The sequence below is a fragment of the Equus caballus genome, chromosome X (genome assembly GCF_041296265.1).
Source record: "Equus caballus isolate H_3958 breed thoroughbred chromosome X, TB-T2T, whole genome shotgun sequence".
NCBI lineage: Eukaryota > Metazoa > Chordata > Mammalia > Perissodactyla > Equidae > Equus > Equus caballus.
In genome coordinates this window covers 71,315,955-71,339,119 of record NC_091715.1, presented here as the reverse complement: position 1 = coordinate 71,339,119, position 23,165 = coordinate 71,315,955, and positions in this window count along the sequence as shown.

Sequence of the window (23,165 nt, the reverse complement as noted above, 5' to 3'; positions counted from 1 at the left end):
AGCTTGTGAACTTAACCACTCGGCCACAAGGCTGACTCAGAGGTAGCTACTCTTAACGGCCCTCATTTTACAGATGAGGAAACTGAGCCAGAGAGGTGAATTTACCTGTCCCAAATCAGGCAGCAACAAGTGGAAGAAACCAGTATTTGAACCAAGGTCTATCAGAGTCTCAAGCATAAGTACTTTCACTCTCTCTGTGCTTCATAGTGTTTAGCCCTATTTATTAAAAATTATTCATATAAAGTAGATGAAAATAAGTGCTCTGATGGAGTGTCAATTAACATATGGTACAAACACAGAAGAAGGAGCAAGCAATGAATTACAGCTTAGTCTGAGTTGTCTTCGATTGGGAGGCACATGCCTTTAAGTGATGAATAGGATGGGAAGCACTTATAAGGGCACTCCTGGCTGGGGGATCAGCGTCAGAGAATGTCCAGAGCTGTGAAAGTAGAAAATAAGTTTATATAACAGCTGGTCAACCAAGGCGGCTAGAGGCAAAGTGCACTAGGATGGGTGGGAGGTGAGGATGAAGGTGGTGAGACAGGAATGATTAGATTTCCTGTTTCTTCATTTAGCAATATGTCAGAACTGGTTGGGGCCCCACAAGTTGGGAACAGCAACACCAGAATAGGGCCTGGTTATTTAGGAGGTTGGCCATGTGTTTGGGGAGGCATAATCCAAACACTGACTAGGAAAGAGGAATCAGCTACTTTTTTTCCGGAGTGCTACTAAAATAAATGGTCTGAATCCTAGCCCTCAACTGTCAAGGTACACTGTAGAATATTGGAAAGGAGAAAAAACTTACATAAGGTTGCCATTTATAGTCACAATTTAAATCCTTACTTAAATTATTTTTATTTATTTAAATTTTTTTGGTGAGGAAGATTGGCCCTGAGCTAACATCTGTACCAATTTTCCTCCATTTTGTATGTGGGATGCCATCACATCATCGCTTGACAAGCAGTGTGTAGGTCCATGCCCAGGATCCAAACCTGTGAACCCCGGGCTACCAAAGCAGAGCCTGCAAATTTAACCACTATGCCACTGCGCCAGCTCCCTTCCTTAAATTCTTGATAGTAATGAATACCACTGCATTCTGTTATTTTGTGCCCTGGAATTCCTTCAGAAGGCAGTGCCATCATATGTGGGGGCCAGACACTTAACTCTGACATTTTCTACATCCCAGGTGCTTCCTTACAGTAGCAGAGCAGGCAGTTCAGGACCGTGGATTTGGCCAAACTGGGTCCATGAGATCAATGTTCATATAAATGAATGTGCATGTTCTACAAGGTAGAAATGTGCAGTTTGTGTGCTGATTCCATCTTAGGAGAATCTTGTGAAAAGCAGCACCATCTTCCTGAGCTGCTACAGAGATGTAGTTGAGATCAGATCTAATGGGATCCCTCGCCCTGATCTTCTCCTTTCCCCAGAAGGGCTGCATGTTCCTTGTCTAGACAGGTGCTGCCCAGGGGTAGATTCAGAGAGGATTTTTAATTCTCCAGCCATAAAAGAAAACAGATAATTTTTTTCCTGAAATCAAGCTCACATTTAGTCATGAGTTTAACCTGTTATATCCCTCCATCTAATACAAATAACATTGGATGGCAACATCTTACCTCTGAGATGACATCCTGATCCCACTCCACAGCATTCAAGTGCTTCACAAACTGGTCCCTACCTGTCTCTGCATCTTTTTTTTTTTTTAAGATTTTATTTTTTTCCTTTTTCTCCCCAAAGCCCCCTGGTACATAGTTGTGTATTCTTCGTTGTGGGTTCTTCTAGTTGTGGCATGTGGGACGCTGCCTCAGCGTGGTCTGATGAGCAGTGCCATGTCTGCACCCAGGATTCGAACTAACGAAACACTGGGCCGCTGGCTGCGGAGTGCGCGAACTTAACCACTCGGCCACGCGGCCAGCCCCCTGTCTCTGCATCTTTATCTTTATCCCCCAGAACATCCTTCCATGAAATCTGCTCCCTAGCCACGTTGAGCTATACTCTTGGTTTCAGCCATCTCTATTCTACTGGTCTACAAACACTTCTAGTTATTGCTAAATGAAAAATGAAGGAGCTTTGCCTGCGACTGTCACATATGGCATGTTTCCCACTCTGCTTAAGTGTGACTGTAAAAAGATGTAATGTAAAAAATGTGAATGTAAAAAAAGTTTCCATTCTGAACTTCTTTTGATACTTTCTGACTTCCTTTTTGCATTTTAAAAACATGTGAATATCTTTTCATACAATTGTTTATCTTCAGCATAATGTTAATGAAGTATTTTTACTTTATAATAAAGTGCTTTTACTGAGGTATATAACATATACAGTGTAAAGGGCACAAATCATGAATGTAGAGCTTGATAAATTATCACAGATTTAACACACCATACAACCACAATGCTGATCAAGAAATAGAACATTACTAGCATCTCAGAAGCTCCCATGACACTTTCCCTCATCTCTCCTCTCACATTTATCCCAAGAGGAAGCCCTGTTCTGACTTCTAGCATCATAGATTCGTTTTGCTGGTTTCTAAGCTTTGTATAATATCAATGGAATTATACAGTATGTACTCATTTATAGCTTTCTTTTTCCAATAAAAACTCACATCTTATTTATCCATGTTGTGTATCACAATATTTGTTCATTTTCATTATTTTAGAGTTTACCATTGAATGAATGTACTACAATTTATTCTGTCAACTGTTGATCGACATTTACCTTGTTTCCAGTTTGTGGCTATCACAAATAATGCTGCTATGGACCTTCTTGTACCTGTCTTTGGTTCACAGGTACATTTATGTTGGAAATAAATCTATAAATGGAATTTCTGGATCATAAATGTGTGTTTTCAGTTTTCATAGATCTTTCCAGAGAATTTTTCAAAATTGTTACAGCAATTTACACTCTAGCCAGTACTGCATAAGAGTTCCTATTGCTCTATATTCTTGTCTACACTTGGTAGTATCAGTCTGTTTAATTGTAGGCATTCTAATGGATATGTTATGGTATACCATTTAGGTTTTTTTCCCTTACTCTTATTTAACTTTTTTTATACTACTTTCAAACAAGACTTGTCATTTGTTTTCTTGGCCAGTGGATAGTAAAGACAGAAAATTAAGAAGGATGGGAGATGCTAGAAGTCAGGTAGAAGACAGCAGCAAGACGTGATGATTGGTAGACACTCAAAGGGAAGGAGATAGAGACACTATTAAAAGATGAAATTAGAATTAAAATACTATAGGGGCCGGGGCGGTAGCACAGTGGTTAAGTTCACGCGTTCCGCTTCGGTGGCCCGGGGTCGCTGGTTGGGATCCCGGGTGTGGACATGGCACCGCTTGGCAAGCCATGCTGTGGTAGGCGTCCCACATATGAAGTAGAGGAAGATGGGAATGGATGTTAGCTCAGGGCCAGTTTTCCTTAGCAAAAAGAGGAGGATTGGCAGCAGATGTTAGCTCAGGGCTAATCTTCCACAAAAAAAAAAAAAAAAAAACAGAAAACCAAAAAAAGAAAGAATTAAAATACTATAGTGTTAGGGTATTCAGCACAAGGACAAAAACTCCTAGATTTCTTAATTGTCCTCAAATTTTTCACTACACCATATAATCATTAAAGACCTAGACTTAACTTCTGCTTAAGAAAACAGATAAATATATATTATAAAATTATTAATCCAGAAAATACATAACATTTTAAAAAAAGGTTTAGTACTTAAAGGAATAATTCAATTACTTAGAAAATTCACATATGTAAAATCTCATTTCTGGATAATGCTGTATGGATACAACATTGTGGTAACTATACCCAAATTTTTAGTAATATTTATATCTTTATATCTAAAATTGTAATGATCCTTCAGTTTACTTTTTAAACAATAATATTTTATTCAGAGTCAAATAACAAGACTTGATTATGATTAAGTTGGAAGATATAAGAACATGTAAAATTAAAAATTATTCATGTTCCGGGCCAGCCATAGCATAGTGGTTAAGTTCATGTGCTCTGCTTCAGCAGCCCAGGGTTCCTAGGTTCGGATCCTGGGTGCAGACCTAGCACCACTTGTCAAGTGACGCTGTGGTGGCATCCCACATAACATAGAGGAAAATTGGCACAGATCTTAGCTCAGCAACAATCTTCCTCAAGCAAAAAGAGGAAGATTGAGAATAGATGTCAGCTCAAGGCCACTCTTCCTCACACACACACACACACACACACACACACAAATTTTTCATGTTCCCACCAACCAGAGACATTTACTGTTAGCATTTTACTATATGTTCTTCTAAGTCTCTTTTCTCCCTACTTTTTAGTGAAATATAACATTTCTATAGAAAAGTTTATAAATGAGAGGTATACAGATCAATGAATTCTCACAAATTAGGCATATTTGTGTAACCAGAAATCAGTTAACAAGCAGAATATTACCACCAACTGGAAGCCCCCCTTGCACTTTCTTCCACTCATTAGAACACTCTCTGCCTCAAGGGTAAACACTGTCCTAAGTTTTAACACCATAGATTCATTCTGCTTGTTTTTGAATTCTATGTAATTGAAATCATGCAGTATAATTATTTTTGTGTCTAGCTTCTCTCACATGGTATATTTGTGAGATTTATTCCTATTATTGCTTGTAGCTGTTAATCGTTCATTTTCTTTACAGTATATTATTCTATTTTGTGAACATATCAGAAAGTTTTTTTATCCATTCTACTGTTGATGGGCATTTGGGTAATTTCTGGTTTTTGGAATAACTAGTGCTGGTATGAATATTCTAGTACATGTCTTTTCATGAACTTTTACATGCATTTCCACTGGGTGCCTAGGAATGCCATTCATTGCTGGATCATAGGCTATGTATACATTCACCTTCTGACAAAGAGTTTCCTGAAGTTGTTATACCAATTTATACTCCCATGAGCAGGGAATGAGTGTTCTGGTTTCTCTACATCTTCATCAACATTTGGTATTTTCTTTCTTTTCCATTATAACTATTTTGGTGGATGGTGTAGTGGTATGATATTGTGGTTTTAATATACTTTTCACTTATGACAAATGAAATCAAGCTCATTTTCACATATTTATCAGCCATTTAGATATACTCTTTTGTTAATTACCTGTTCAAGTGTTCTGCCCATTTTTTTCTACTGGGCTATGAGTCTTTTCTTGGTTTTTTTTTGTAGAGTTTTTATATTTTATAGATACAAGTTTATTGTCAAATACATGTATTGCATTTTCTCTATACATGTTCTCTATATATGGGTTGCTTTTTCACTTTATCTTTTTTCAATGAACAGAGGTTCTTAGTTATCATGTAGTCCAATTTCTCAATTAATTTCCTTTCTGGTTAGTGCTTTTGGAGCCACATTTAAGAAATCTTTGAATACTCCAAGGTCACAATGATGTTATTCTATGCTGTCTTCCCAAAAGATTTATAGTTTACCTTTCATTTTGAGATCTCAAAATCATCTGGAATTTATTTTTGAGTATGGTGTGAGGTAAGAGATCAAGATTCATTTCTTGAGCACTGCTGGGAAGATGGCAGTGTAAGAAGACTCTGAACTCATCTCATCCCATGGACACAACAAATTTACAACTACTTTTGGAACATTTACCCCTGAGAGAGAACTGAAAATCGGATAAAAAGAACCTGCACAACAAGGGATAGTGTTGACTGAGATGGAAGAGGCAGAAACTCCGTTCTGGAGAGAAAAGCCACATTTTAGACATGGCACCTCAGCCAGGAGCAGTCTTAAGGTACAAAACTTTTCCTGGAGGAGTAGGGGATCTGAGTGGGAGAGATTTGCCACAATAAGCAGCTTTTGAACTCAGCATAACCAAGACAAGTGTCATAATATCTGGCTTTGCTGGTTATTAACAACAGAGAACATCCCCAGGAAAGTTATCAGACATTAGGGGAAAGAAAAGCCTCCTCTTAAAGAGCCCATACACAAATTCACCTGTTTTGGAAAGAAAACTAAAATCACCAGAAAGAAATGTGCACAGTCCTTTGGTGAGAAAAGACTCACTTGATAGGCTCTGGGCACATCTCAGCAAGTGGTGAGACCTCCCCAGGCTGGGACCACCTCCACAGGGACTGAGACATTGGTGGCAGCCATTGTTGTGACTTAGTACAGGTGTGCTGACACAGATGCTGGCAGATGCCATTGGATTTCTTCCCCTGGCCTTTTAGCAAAGGGATCTCCCCCACCCACTACAACACAAATTTAATCCAGCTCAGCCAGGGCAGGAAGCTGACCCTAGGGACTGGCCCCACTCAACAGCAAGTCCTTGGGCAACTTACGGGCCTGCATAGGATGGGTGTATGGGACCTCTGCAGTAGGGTGGGTGGGTCTGCCTCTGGGGAGCAGGGTGTGTGCAAGGGGTGGGCCTGTGTTGGAGGGATGTTGAGGGGATCTGCAGTGGGATGAATGGGTGCACTTCAAGGGGTCAGCGCATGCACATGGGGCAGGACTGTGTTGATGGGGTGTCTGGCTGTGCAAGCAGTGGGCCTTGTTAGCCGTATCAGACTTGTGCTTCTCAAACAGCCACATAGGGGGTTGGCCCTACCTTCCAATGACTGAAACAATTTTGTGCTGCCATGCCTTGGGCTGGCCGCACTCAGCTGCACTCCTAAGAGGGCTGACAACAGCCCTGAAGGCCAGAGACCTACAGCAATTGTAAGCCTCTGAGCCTAGCAATCAGCCACATTGGGGGCCTGCTCACTTAACAGAAAAACTGCAGCAAGAATGTGCTATTAGAGCTTGCAGCCACTGTGCTAGGACTCCCCATGCCTGATAAAGTCACTGAAGGGACCATAGCAGCTACACGCAGTTGAACATTACAACCAGCCAGCCAGGGGAACACCCTAGCCTCCCTGGGCACAGGCAGCAAATGTACCCCTGACATAACAGAAGGATACACGTAGCCCACACAGGGGACACTCCTGGAACATCTCTTACATAAGGCCACTTCTCTAAGATCAAGAGACATAACTGACCTACATAATACATAGACATAAGCACAGAGGAAGAGGCAAAATGAGGAGACAAAGGAATATGTTCCAAACAAGGGAACAGGATAAATCCTCAGGAAAAGAACTAAAGGAAACAGAGATAAACAATCTACCTGATAAAGAGCACAAACTAATAGTCATAAAGATGCTCACTGATCTTTGGAGAAGAATGGATGAATTTGGTGAGAACTTCAACAAAGAATTGGAAAATATAAAAAAGAAACAATTGGAAATGAAGAATACAATAATGGGAATAAAAAATTCACAAGAGGGACTCAATAGCAGAGTAGATGATAAAGAAGAACAGATCAGCAAGCTGGACAAAAGACTAGAGGAAATCACCCAAGCTGAACCGATAAAAGAAAAAAAGAATTAAGAAGAATGAGGACAGTCTAAGGGTCCTCTGGGACAACATCAAGTTCACTAACATCCATATTTTAGGTGTCCCAGAAGGAGAAGAGAGAGACAAAGGGTCAGAGAATCTATTTGAAGAAATAATAGCTGAAAACTTTCCTAACCTAAGGAAGAAAACTGACATCCAGGTATAGGGAGCACAGAGAGCACCAAACAAGGTAAACCCAAAGGGTTCCACACCAAGACACATCACAATTAAAATGGCAAGAGTTAAAGAGAGAATCTTAAAAGCTGCAAGAGAAAGGCAACAAGTTACACACAAAGGAAAGCCTGTGAGGCTGTCACCTGACTTCTCAGCAGAAACCTTTCAGTCTAGAAAGGAGTGGCATGATATATTTAAAGTGATGATGATTTTATATATAGAAAACCCTAAAGAATTCACCGAAAAACTTTTAGAAATAATAAAGGAACATGGTAAAGTTGTAGAATACAAAATCAACTTATGAAAATCAGTTGCGGTTCTATACACTAACAACGAAGTAGCAGAAAGAAAAATTAAGAATACAATCCCATTTACAACAGCAACAAAAATAATAAAATACCAAAGAATAAATTTAACCAATGAGGTGAAAGACTTATACACTGAAAACTATAAAACATTGTTGAAAGGAACTGAAGAAGACACAAAATTAAAAGACATTCTGTGCTCTTGGATTTGAAGAATTAACATAGTTAAAATGTCCGTACTTCCTAAAGCAATCTACAGATTCAATGCAATCCCTATCAAATTTCCAATGCCATTTTTCACAGAAACAGAACAAAAATTCTAACATTTATATAGAACAACAAAAGACCCTGAATAGCCAAAAGAATCCTAAGAAAAAAGAACAAAGCTGAAGGTATCACACTCCCTGATTTCAAAATACACTACAAAGCTATAGTAATCAAAATAGCGTTGTACTGGCACAAAAACAAACACACAGATCAATGGAGCAGAACTGAGAGCCTAGAAATAAACCCACACATCTATGGACAGCTAATTTTTGACAAGGGAATCAAGAACATACGATGGAGAAAGGAAAGTCTCTTCAGTGAGTGGTGTTGGGAAAACTGGACAGCCACGTGCAAAAGAATGAAATTAGGCCATTATCTTTCACCATACACAAAAATTAAATTCAAATGGATTAAAGACTTAAATGTAAGACCTGAAACCATAAAATTCTTGAAGAAATCATAGGCAGTACGCTCTTCAACATCGGTCTTAGCAGCGTATTTTCAGGTACCATGTCTGACCAAGCAAGGGAAACAATAGAAAAAATAAACAAATGGGATTACATCAAACTAAAAAGCTTCTCCACAGCAAAGGAAACCATCAATGAAAGGAAAAGACAACCTAATAAGTGGGAGAAGATATTTGCAAATCATGTATCTGACAAGGGGCTAATATCCAAAATATATAAAGAACTCATACATCTCAACAACAACAAAAACTAACAACCCAATTTATAAATGGGCAGAAGATCTGAACAGACATTTTTCCAAAGAAGATAGACAGATGGCCAACAGGCACATGAAAAGATGTTCAACATCACTAATTATTAGGGAAATGCAAATCAAAACTACAATGAGATATCACCTCATGCCCACCAGAATGTCTATAATTAACCAGATAAGAAATAAGAAGTGTTTAAGAGGATGAGGAGAAAAGAGGACACTCACACACTGCTGGTGGGAGTGCAAACTGGCGCAGCCACTATGGAAAACATTATGGGGATTCCTCAAAAAATTAGGAGTAGAACTACCATATTATCTAGCTATACCACTGCTGGGTGTTTATCCAAAGAAAGTGAAAATGTGAATGTGTAAAAATATATGCACTCCTATGTTCATTGTGACATTATTCACAATAGCCAAGGCTTAGAAGCAACCTAGGTGTCCATCAAGGGATGAATGAAATAAAGATGTGGTATATATACACAATGCAATACTACTCAGCCATAAAAAAGATGAAATCTTGCCGTTTGTGACAACGTGGATGGACCTTGAGGATATTATGTTAAGCGAAATAAGTCTGAATGAGAAAGTCAAATATAGTATGATTTTACTCGTAAATAGAAGGTGAAAACAACAACAAACAAGTACATAAAGACAGAGATTGGATTGGTGGTTACCAGATGGGAAGGCGGCAGGTAAGAGGGCGAAAGGGGTGATTAGTCCCATGTGTATGGTGATGTATGGTAATTAGTCCTTGGGTGGTGAACATGATGTAATCTACACAGAAATTGAAATATAATGATGTACACCTGAAATTTATATAATGTTATAAACCAATGTTACATCAATAAAAGTAAATAAATAAATAAAAATTCATTTCTTTTTTTTTTACCAAATAGTAAATAGTAAAATACCACACCAATCTTCAATTGACCAAGTATCGTTATTGAAAAATAAATTGTCCTTTCATCATGGCACTGCAGTGTCACATTTACCATTAATCAGGTGATCAAATATGTGTGGATTGGTTTCTGGATACTCAATTATGTTCCATTGGTCAAGCTGTTTATCATTGCAACAATACCATACTCTCTTAATTGTTTTAATTGTATAATATGTATCAATATCTGGTAATATTAGTCTTCCAGCTTTGTTCTTTTTCAAGATCACCTTGACTATTCATGCCCCACTGCATCTCTATATAAATTCTAGAATGACATTCTCAATGTTCACACAAAAGCCTTGGAAATTTGATTGTGATTTCTGAGTTGGGAAGAATCAATATCTGTAAAATATTGAATCTTTCAATCCAATAATATAATGTATCCCTCCATTTATTTTGGTTTTTTCTCTAATCTCTCTCAGTAATGCTTTTGAGTGTCAATTTCCTCTAGCCATAAGAACATTCTTGTAGTTGAAAAAGTTGGGTTTATTTCTCATTAAAGGGATAACACACATCATGGGGAACTGTCTCAGTAAGAGGATGTGAGAAGACCTTATTGTAGGATGTGGGCTTAATTTGTACAATTTGGAGGAAGATCTAAAGGAGGTGGGGGTGCACTCTAGACTGGATGCTATCAGAAAGTGGGGGCAGTTCTATGTTTGAATATCCTAATAAATCTTATCTGGAAGGATGACAGCCTAGAATGAGGCTAAGGATATGATTGGTAAAAGAGTAGCAGTCACTCATATTAGCCAGGGTAGGGGGATGTTTGGTAATTTGTGTGGCTTAGATAATCTTCATGGTTTTTTTCTGTGTTCAGATCTGATTACGGAGTGGTCTCATATTTGTCTTTGTCGATCATGGTCACAGAATGGTCTTATCTGATGATGATTTGTGAAATTATGCATGTTCAACAGGAGAGCACTAAGGTCTGTTTGATAGTGTAACAGGCCAGCTCTTGTATGTCAGGGGCTGCTTTTCTCTTTTCAGTGCTCCCTTTTGGCCAAGGGCAGACAAAGTCAGGCCACAGGAAATTAATCCATGATATCCAGGTTTTCATCATTGTTGAGATTTTGTTGACCAGAGGTTATTTAAAGGATATAGTTTGTAGGTGGACTCAGATTAGTCTCTCCTGCTTCGTTTCAGAATGAGTTGAATTCTCTAACATAAGGGCTGAGCAGTAGCATTTAAGTCTCTGGATAGGATCTGTTGGCCAACTGTTACACAAGAAATTTTGAGAAACAAATTGATTATTAGTCCTTAAACAATTCTTCAAGTCAAGGACCTGTGTTATAAAAGCCAGGCAATGAATCCAGCTGGGTCTATTTTAGAAGTTCAGGTAATCATCGGCTTATTTATTTGTCTTAAAGTATGTCAGTACAGCAAGAAGTGTTTAATTAATCTCTCTATCTCTATCAATTCTATCCCTATCTCTATCTCTGTCTCTCTACCAACAGGGTCAGGTGAAAGATGTCATAATCAGCCATCAGTTAAATTCGTAGTAGCTATGGTATGGAAAAAACATTCAAGAGAGTTTTGTTTTCCCTTAAGTGACACAAGGAGACCATTTGAGGTCAAAGATAATGGGATGAAGATAAGGGAGAATAAGATTAGTAGTAAAGCAACAATTCAGGAAAGTGATAAAAAAATCAACCTTGCTGCATTGTCTTGGGTGGAAGCTGTCCGCTTATGTAGTCATAGACTTCTGGAGGATTCCTAAGAATTCTCAGTTTAAGATCTTTTGATGGAATGGATATTCCAGTAGTCAGGAGGAAGTAATATATGTCTTTTAAGTTAAGAAACATGAATCAAAGTATCAACATCTTAGAGTTTTACTGTTATGCCAGTTGTTAGTGGTACCTAATAAAGTCTTTTCCAACTAGGGTCAAACTCAGTTTTTCTCTGATGCCTATTTCAAAAAACCAAATCTCCAGATTGTAGATTACACAGAGGTTGTTTGGGTATTTTGTAAATGTATCTTGTACCTGTTGATGATAAAGTTGAAAGTATTGTATGTGTATTTAATCACATAAGCCTGTAATAGGGTAGAATCTCCAGTTTTAAGAGAAATTCCCAAATGCATGAGAACCCGCTATTAACTCAGTAGGAGATAACCCGTGGGTCCTAGAGAGATTTGATCTTATTGTCATAAGGCTAATAGCAATATTCTGGGCCTTGGAAGTTTGACGGTTTCTAAGAGCTTTGCTAATTTTAGTTTTAAAATTCCAATGGGCCTCTCTACTTTTCCTGCGGACTGTGGATGATAAAGATAGTGAAGTTTCTTGGTAAAAGGTAGAACTTTACTGAGTTCCTTTAATAATAAGGCAAGTAAAATGAGTGCTTCTGTCACTAGAGAAATCGGAATTCCCCAGGTTGGGAAAATGAAAGCAAATGCTTTTTTCTTGCCACAGTTATGGCTGTAGCTCTCCATTAAGGAAAAGCTTCAATCTAACTTGACAAAAAAGAAACAATAACAAGAATATATCTATAACTCATTGCAAGAGGTATTTGTGTAAAGTCCATTTGGCAGTATTCAGAAAGCCACAAAAGTTTTGGAAACTGTCCTTTTCTCACACTTTTGCTAGGATTTCATTGTTGGCAGCTAGAACATGTTTGGGAAACATCGTTAGCAATACCTCTAAAATTAACCCACCAATGCTAGTTAGTTTAATATCATGGCCAATTTATCGCAGCTATTGTGGGTACCATCATGAAGAATTTTTACTAAACTCCATTTTAAATGATATAGTGCTACTAGTCAGCTATCCTAAAAGCACACAATATTATCTAATTTTTTGGAATCAAGAGCTTATCTCTAACAGTTAATATAAGATTATTTGAGTTCCTCCAAGGCTTCACTTTTCTATGTGATTATGGGAGCAATTAATCTATCTTGTTTAATATATATATATATATATAAAGTATGTATTTTAAGACTATAGTTAAAATCTTTAAATTACTACCTATTACTATATTTTTATGTCTGTGTGTGCCTATGTTCATAAATATAAAAGCATATTAATTATATATTATTATATATATTAATATATATATTTTATATATATATATATATTTAAGCATAGTGGTCACCTAAAGAATTACTATGAGATTCTGGGTCTTTACACTTTGAATGACCTTTCATTTTTGCTACAGCTATTTCCTTAGGTAACAGCAAAGCATTTAAAAGTTTTTAATTTGCCATCAATTTTTTAATAGAAGTTCCTATAGAGGTAACCTCTTTGTTTCCGAAGCATTTCAAAGTCATAGACTAACCTAAAAGCACATACTTAATCAATATGATATTTATTTGTTTATCTTTTGTCAATTGGTAAGTCCAGGTGGGTGCTATTAATTTAGCCATATGAATAATTTAATTTCTGTGAGAAGCTTATATTTGATGGGGTTAATTTAAGTCTATCATAGTGTATCTTTTGTGAAAATTTTTAATTGTACTTTTTATTTGTGAACCATTAACAAATACAATTAAATCAGAATTGTTCAAGGGAGTCTTTAGAATATCTGTGTTGGGTATGGATAGTCTCGTAACAGAGGTAAGAAATCATGGAGTATTTTTATTTTCAGTTAAAGGAATGTGAGTAGCTGGGTTTGAAATGTTGTAGCAATGGACAGTGATGTGTGAAAGAGAAAGCAATCATAAGAAGTTAGGTGCCTAGCTGAAAATGGGTCAGTGTTTTCTTTATTTTTTTATTTTTCTGAAAGAATTTATGTGGCAGGGGAAAGCATTAAGTTTAGCAGAGACTCAAGACCTAATTTAATTGAAGCTTTTTAATATTTTGCTATTGCTTTTATAGTTCTTATATAAGGTGAATATGTCTACTGTATCTAATGAAAGGCTGAAATAAGCTATAGGCCTATAATGATTTCTATGTATTGAATAAGTACCTTTAGTGCCTATACAGACCCATTATGAAAAAAAAGAAAAAATTTGTAAATCTAAAATCATGGTAACATTTTCTGGATAGAAATTTACTGTATCGGTCTTTATGCTTAAATATCAGTATGTTTCTTTGGCTTGAAAAAATATTCAGTCATTGAAACATATTTATATTGGCATATTTTAATTATAAATAACTAATCAAGGAAGTTGAATTCTCTTTTATTTTATATTAAGTTTTGTAAATAAAAGCTATCATGACTGTTTAAACAATTAAAATTTGGAGATTTTTGGACAAATCTGGTTATTTTCATTGTTCTTTCCTTTACGAGGTGAAGGAACAAATGTTTGTGTTATCTAAGTCCATTTTAGGAAATTCAATGATAGTTAAAGCATAACAGATATCTTAGTAATTTTATTATTCTGAATTTGGAGCTGAATTTGGGAAAGCAAAAATCAAGAAAAATTTGGGGGTAAGTCAAAAAGTTCTAAGAGTTAAGGGAATAATTTGGTGACAAAAATTCTACTAGTCTGGGCATAAAATAACAAACTAATGTAGTCATTTTACGTGAAAAGACATGAATTCTAATGTTATTGCTTTGGTATATAATTCATATAACAGTTTAAAATAAAGGATTAATTAATATGCTTTTATATTTATGAACATAGGCACACACAGATATAGGTAATAGGTAGTAATAGGTAGCAATTTAAAGATTTAACTATAGTCTTAAAATATAATTAACAGAGTGGGCCAAATAAAAGTACATGTATCTTATTAAATTTACCTTTTGAATTAACTGCAATAACCTTCTTAATAAACAAACAAAATCATAGCCATTGTTTTGTATACTTTTTTGTATTATCTGAAAGTATTGTACCTGGTATGATTAACTGTTTATATTAATTATTAACTTTAATCAAAATAACCAACTTTTCCTTTATCTAGATACAAGAGAAAAATAAGGGGCAGAAAACCCAAAATTGTTTATTTTTTCAATGAGCATTTTTCATGTTATTTTAACAACTGTGAGGAAGTAAAAATATATATATATGTATAATCATCCAAAAGCATTTGGAAATTTTGTTCATCTATTGATTTTAGGAAATAAGAGTATATTAAAACTGTTTATTAGCCAATATTTTATATTTTTATTTTTAAAGAACTGTGCAAGAATGCAAAGTTTATTTGTAATTTAACTTAGGTCTGTGGTCTTAAAGTTAGTTCCAGATTTGAAAATCGTAATTTAGCTATCACATTAAATCTCTATGATTTGAAGCATGATAAGAATTTCATAAAATTAATCTGTTTTAAAAGACATCCATTATAACATTATAATATTCATTATATTATATAACATTTATTGTATTACTGAATATAATAACTCATTATTCTATCATTCATCTAAAGATGAATGAAATTATACACATATTTTTTTATTTTAAACAAGTTATGGAAAAAGTGGAAAGTTATTTAGCTCATAAACTAATGTAGGGAATTTAGGAAATTTGAATCAAACCAACATATTGTGCTAACATTATTTTTATAAGGTAAACCAAGAATCTGAATCATGACAAAATTTGCCTTTTATCTTGAAATTGTTATTTTTTTATCTTTCAACATGTAAGTGAAATCACATGGTATTTGTTTTCCTCCCCCTGACTTATTTTGCTTAGCATAATACCCTCAAGGTCCATCCATGTTGTCAGAAATGGCAGGATTTTATCATTTTTTATGGCTGAGTAATATTCCATTGTATATATATACCACAGCTTCTTTATCCATGCATCCATCAATGGGCACTTAGGTGGTTTCCAAGTCTTGGCTATTGTAAATAATGCTGCAATGAACATAGAGGTGCATATATCTTTTTGAATTAGTGTTTTTGTGTTCCTTGCATAAATACCCAGAAGTGGAATAGCTGGATCATATAGTAGTTCTATTTTTAATTTTTTGAGGAATCTCCATACTGTTTTCCATAGTGGCTGTACCAATTTATATTCCCACCAGCAGTATATGAGGGATCCCTTTTCTCCACATCCTCTCCAACACTTGTTATTTCTTGTGTTTTTAATAAAAAGAAAGTTATGCCTGTTTTTGATAAACAAGACAATTTCCTCATGAGGGTTTCTTCATTTTTTTGTTTTAAGGTACCTCCCAAATAAACAATTTTGTTCATGTCAAAAGATCTCCAAAGTTGCCACTGTGATTCCAAATTGTCCCTACTGTGCCGTTTTTGAGAAAAGTGTACAAGTTAACATTACACTGAGAAAACATGAAGAAAACAGGTGTTTAGTCTAAGAGATTTACAGTTTTAGCTTGAGAAAATGCCATGAGGTTTCAATATCAGATTTGAGCAGGCTGAAAAAAGAATCAGCAAACTTGAAGATAGGTCAATTGATATTATCTAGTTGAAGGAAAAGAAAGAAAAAAAGTGAAGAAAAATGAAGTCTCAGAGACCCATGGGACACCATCAAACATACCAACATACATATAATGAAACTCATAGAAGGAGAATAAAGAGAGGCAGAAAGAATATTTGAAGAAAACTTCCCAAATTGGGTGAAAAACGTTAATCTACACATCCAAGAAGCCCAGTGAAATTGAAATTAGATAAAACTCAAAGGGATCCACAACTATGCACATCATAATCAAGCTGTCAAAAGGACAAAGACAAAGAGAGACTCTTGAAAACAGCAAGAGAGAACAGCTCATTACATACAAGGATACTTGATAGTATTAATGGCTGATTTCTCACTAGAACCATGAAGGCCAGAAGGCAGTGAGGTGACATGGTCGAGGTGTTGAAAGAAAACAGCTGTCAACCTAGAATTCTATATCCAGCAAAATTCTCCTTCAAAAATGAAGTAGAGGACTTCTGGTTTCCTATTCAGCATGTAAGGAGCTTGGAAGTAGTCTCTCACATGCTCAAAACAAGGAAAAAGCCAAAAAATGGAAAATCAACAACTCTTTTCAGATACATCAGAGAATTAAAGTCAGAAGGCAAATGGCTGCCCCCAAAATTTCAGAGACAAACATGCAGATACAGATAATCACATCTTACTGGAGAGAAACCCAGGAACACAGATCTCTGCTGGAACCAGCACTGGAATAGAAAAACCTAAACTGTAATTGCTGAATTGCTGGAGATTCAGTGTGGACTTGTTTGAGAGTTACAACTTGCAGGGGGTTCCAGTCTTAAGGGTACCCATATATTTTTGTGTTTTACTTCCAGGAGCCCTACCATGATATCACAGTGAAGATTGGAGAAAATCTCATGCCTCTGGCAGGGGGAGGGAAAAGTAGCAATTTGGAAATGCAACCAGAGAATTTTATTCTTCTTAACAGGGCCTTTTCAAAAGGGAAACTATTTTACCAGAGCCTAGCTGACCTGAAGGAACGGAAATATTCAATTCCAGTGCCCTTTGTCTTTCTTTTCGTGGGAATAAAAACACTCAACTCCAGCCCTTTCTAACCTCCAACATGGCAAAAGTGAAATACTGAACTTCAACCCACTCTAATCTTCCCTGTGGGGGAAGAGGAATACCCAGTTCCAGCCCCCTCTACCTTTCCACATAGGGGAAGGGAAATGCCAAATTTCAGACCCTCTAGCCTACAATATAGGGGAAGATAAATACCCAGCTATAGTCCCTCTTGACTTCTTGCCTCACCTAAAGGGGTCGGGGGAGTCTGAGAGGCTCTTATGAAGGTCATAGCCCAGGGGCAAGGCTTACCAAAAGAAGAAGACCTAATCATAGGACTATGGAATATTTTTCCTCTTCCCATGCATTACTATCACGTCAATAGGGCTCTTGTATGATAACACGAGATTACAACAGAAAAAAATGCAAATCCTAGTTCTTATTGAAGAAGTCCCTAGAAAACCCAAAGATAAGAATACTAAAGGAAATTTTAGCCTCTGGCGTCTACAGCTGCAGTGGACAGTAAACAAAGCCTAATTCCTAGTCAGATAAACATAAAACCACACATTAAAGGTCTAATTATTTCAGTTCTTTTTATCTAGTTCTTTACCCAGTACATCATTTCCAGCATTCACCATCAATGCATACTAAAAGACAAAAAAAAAAAAAAAAAAAAACCAACCCTACACACAGTTTTAAGAGGAAGCACAAGCATCAGAATGAGACTAGATATGGCAGAGATGTTGCAAATATCAGACCAGAAATTTAAAACAACTATGACTAATATGCTATGGGCTCTAATGAAAAAAGTGCAAAACATGCAAGAACAGATGGACGATGTGATCAGAGAAGTGGAAATATTAAGAAAGAATTAGAGGGAAATGCTAGAAATAAAAAACGCTGTAACAGAAATGAAGAAGCCCATAGAAAAGAATCAGTGAGCTTGAAGAAATGTTGACAGAAATTTCCAAAATGGAAATGCAAAGAGAACAAAGAATGAAAAAAAGCAGAATATTCAAGAACTGTGGGACAATTAGAAAAGGTGTAACATACATATGATGAAAGCTTCTGGTATAGAAGAAGAAAGAGAGAAAAGAAAAGAAGAAATATTTAAAACAATAATGGCTGATAATTTCTCCAAATTAATGATTGATGCCAAGCCATAGACCCAGGAAGCTCAGAGAACACCACACAGGATAAATACCAAAAAAAATCTTTACCTCAGGATATCATACTTATACTAAAGAAAGTCAAAGACATATAGATTAAAAGTTAAGGGATAGAGGGGTTGGCCTGGTGGCGCAGTGGTTAAGTTTGCACGTTCCACTTTGGTGGCCCGGGGTCCACCGGTTCAGATCCCAGGTGTGGACATGGCACTGCTTATCAAGCCATGTTGTGGTAGGCATCCCACATATAAAGTAGAGGAAGATGGGTACGGATGTTAGTGCAGGGCCAGTCTTCCTTAGTAAAAAAGAGGAGGATTGGCAGCAGATGTTATCTCAGGGCTAATCTTCCTCAAAAAAAGAAAAAAGAAAAAAAAAGTTAAGGGATAGAGAAAGACATACAATGTTAATCACATTGCATAATTATCCTTTCTTTTTTGTGGTTGGAATTATTAAGTTCTAGGCTCTTAGCAGGTTTGATGATTATGATACAATATTGTTGTCTATATTCACTATACTGTGCATTAGAGCTTGAGAGCTTTTTTACTACTCGTTGCAAGTTTCTACTCTTAACTTCTGTTCTTTCTCCCCACTCCCATCCCTGCTAACCATCATTTTGCTCTCTGTTTTTACAAGTTTGGCTTTTTTAGATTCCACATTTAAGTGACGTCATACAATACTTATCTTTCTCTGACTTATCTCAGCATAATGTGCTCAAGATCCATCCATGTTGTTGCAAATGGCAGTATGTCCTTTCTCATGGCTGAATAATATTCTGTGTATATATACTACATCTTCTTTATTCATTCATCTATTAATGAGCACCTAGGTTGTTTCCAATCTTGGCTATTTTGCATAATGATGCAGTAAATATGGGAGTGCATATATCTTTTTGGTATCCTGTCTTCATTTCCCTTGGGTGTGTACCCAGAAGTGGAATTGCTGGATTGCCGGGGTCCCGCCCCGGCTGAATCCAGGTTCCTGAGGGATGGACGGCGACAGCGCAATGAGGGGAAATTAAAGAGGACGTGAGACTTGGGTTGGTGTTAGCAAGTCCAACTTTACTGTGCACAAGTGTCGTTTTTATATTTTTCAGGATTAGTACAGAAATAGCTCTACAAATATTCCCAGAGAGATAAGGAAGTAAAAAAACGAGCACAAGAATATTTATTAGCATTCTATTCTATAGAGCATAAGGTTAATGATAGTCTTCTCCGCAATTAACCAGCGTTTGTTGTCTCTGAGCTAAAAGAGATAGGTACCTAGACATCTGTTGTAATTCACGGTAAAGTTAAATCAAAGAGAGAAGGTCCAGGCCTCCGGACAGGACAGCATTCGTCTGGTTACATCCTGGGGGAGCCCTCCCTGCCTCCCTCAATCATTTACACCATTAGTGTGGACGGTTAATGGGAACAAAAGGCGACTCCAGGGTATCTTATCCCCAGGGCTATTTGCATTCTCAGCGGGCAGTTAAACATCTTTACATTCCCGCACCCTTTAGGGGGTGAAAACATTCCTTTGTCTTTTAGATTGTAGAGCTAACAGTCCCTTAAGCACACTGCCAGAGAAAATATCATTTTGTTAGTAAAGTAAAGGGCTGAAAAGCTAAGCTAAACTATATATATTCAAGAATAAAAACCAGAAATAAGTATAGACATAACCTTGATAGAAAGCATGCATATAATTCAGAAAATATCAGGGGTGTAGGCCGGCCATTCTTCACCGAGGGGCATCCCTGCACCCCTCGGCCCTTCTACTCATGAATTATTTATTATTTATTGCTTTTAGGAGAAAACCTCTATAACATTTTAACAGAAAGCAGAAGGTCAAGAATAATATATAGATACTTCTTGATCATCCAATTAACCAGCAAACTTAGAAGGACGATGCATATATATATTTAGACAAAGAACTGGAGGGAGAAGGAAACGTTAACCAGATGGAGGCCATAAACCTAATTCGACATCTTATCTGGGCAGGATTCTTTTCTGCTTGTCTCAAAAGGGACCCTGTGCTCCTCCATTAATTAACTGAAAAGTATCTTGAAAGTTACCTGCAGGTGGTCACATTCTCTTACTATATCTAATTTTCCCGGGAGGTAGTGCCTCCCAAGCAGCCACCCAAAGGAGTGAAAACTGGAGGTTAAGAAAGGAAAAGGAATGAAGGGCAATTAGAAGCAGCACAGGTTTCAGAACTATGTGAGGGGCCGGCCGGTTATTCTTCACCAAGGGGCGACCCTGCACCCCTCGGCGTTAATCGGCTGGACCCTGTGAAACAGCCAATTGAATGATGTAGCCACGGCTCCCGGCACTGGATGATATGTTAGATCTATTTTAATTTTTTGAGGAACCTCTCTGTTATTTTCCATAGTGGTTGAACCAATTTACATTCCCTCCAACAGGGTACAAGGGTTTCCTTTTTTCCACATCCTCACCAACACTTGTTATCTCTTGTCTTCTTGATGATAGCCACTAACAGGTGTGAGGTGATGGCTCATTGTGGCTTTAATTTACATTTCCCTGATAATTAGTGATGTTGAGTTGTGATTAGTGATCTTTTCATGTACTTATTGGCCGTTTGGATGGCTTCTTTGGAAAAATGTTTATTTGGTTCCTCTCCCCATTTTTTAATTGGATTTTTTGTTGTTATTGAGTTGTATGAGTTCTTTATATATTGTGGATATTAGCCTCTTATCCAATATATAATTGCAAAATTTTATCCCATTCTGTAGGTTGCCTTTTCATTTTCTTGACTGTTTCATTTGCTGTGCAGAAGCTTTTAAGTTTGATGTAGTCCCATTTGTTGATTTATGCTTTTGTTGTTTGTGCTTTTGGTATTATATAAAAAAATCTTTGCCAAGACCAATGTTGAGGAGATTTCTCTCTACATTTTCTTCATGGAGTTTTATGGTATCAGGTCTTATGTTTAAGTCTTTGATCCATTTCGAGTTAGTTTTTGTGAGTGGTGTAAGATGGGGTCCAATTTAATTGTTCTGCATATGTTTACTCAGTTTTTTCAGCACCATTTGTTGAAGAGACTATGCTTTTCTCATCAGGTGTTCTTGGCTCCCTTGTCAAATATTAGCTGACAGGTGTATGTGGGGGTTTAATTCTGAGCTCTCTGTTCTGTTCCATTGGTCTATGTGTCTGTTTTTATGCCCCTACCATATTGTTTCTATTACTATAGTCTTGTAGTATAATTTGAAATCAGAAAGCGTGATACCTCCAGCTTTGTTGTTTTTCCTTAGGATTGTTTTGGTTATTTGGGGTCTTTTGTAGTTTCATATAAATTTGAGGACTGTTTCTTCTATTTCTGTGAAGAATGCCATTGGTATTTTGATGGGGATTGTGTTGAACTGATAAATGGTTTTGGGTAGTATGGACATAAAATATTGTTTTTAAGAGATTGTTTTGACTGCTTTCTGGTCAATGGATGATAGAAAGGAGCAAAAGTAGAGCTAGAGAGACTATGGACTATTGGAATAATCCAGGTTATTGATAATGGTGGCTTGGATTTGGATTATACTATAAGATGGAGAAAGTTTGGTAGATTCTCAGTATATATTAGAAAGAATTGTTAAGATTTGGTGCTGTATTATGTGTGAGGGGTAAGAGAATTTGGGGGAAATTCAGAGGGAATTTTAAAGTTTTGGCTTAAGAAATAGGTATGCATTTTACTAGGATGGTGAAGATTGGAAGAGGAATATGTTTGCTTAGAGGAAACCAGGAGTTCTATTTGGTCACGTAACATTTGAAGTGGCTTATTATTTATTCAAACAGCAGAATTAAGTAAACTTTTGGGTTTGTGAATCTGGTAAGGCCTGGACTGGAGCCTTCATTTAAAACCATCAAGCTAGGAAAGATCACCCAGGAGCAGAGTGTAGACTGAAGGAAGAAACAAGGGTTCAGGACAGAACACTGAAGACTTCCTACATATAGAGTTTAGGTAGAATACATGATTCTCGTATTCCTGCTGAAAATCACATCTTTTTCATATCCTTCAGCTAAGGATTTCATATCCACAACGATCTTCTAGGGAACAATGCTCCCTAGTGACAAACGTTGCCCAGCTGTCTCTCAAGTAGGGGCAGATAGATGTTTGATGGACGTTATAGAGGAGGCTTAGTTTTTATAACCTTGATGAGTACTTGGGTCTGTAGATCATTTACCTGTCAGTCAGTCAGCAAACATATACTGGGCTCTACCGTGTTCCAGACCCCTTTAGTTCATGGGAATATAGATTTTAAAGACAGAGTCCATATCCTGAAGGAGCTGAATAGGGCTAAGTGTGAGATGCTGTTGAGGCATATGAGAGGGAATTCTTAACCATGTATCTGGGTGTCTGGCAATACTTCATAGAAAAGGTGATATTTGTGCACAGTAGGAGCTTTTCCCAGTCAGTGCTTCTCCATCTGGAGTGAATGGTAGTCCTTGAGATGATTTTAGGTGGTTGTTATACATTGATTTTAATGTGTAAGAAGAATATAAAGGTATAAATAGATACACACAGGCACACATGCACACACAAACATATAGCATAAAAAACTTACAATTTCTCAAACATTATTATTGTGGCTGAAGAAGTGTACACATCCCTACTGATTGTTCTCATTTATATCAAAGAACTCAAAATCTCAGATGGGAAGATAGTATTGCCCAGTAATCTTAATATGCTGCCCTACTGTGTTTTCTTTCCTATTTGCTAAAATTCTTATTCTTCTTCAAACCTCCACTGTTCCATCGCTTCCCCTCCCTTACAGCAAGCTCATGACTGCCTCATTTGTCATTCAGAAAATAATCACAATTAGATGAAAATTCGATTGTCTTCCATCCACCAGAGCTACCAACTTACTGATAACTGTACCTATATGTTTCGCCTTCCTTCCTT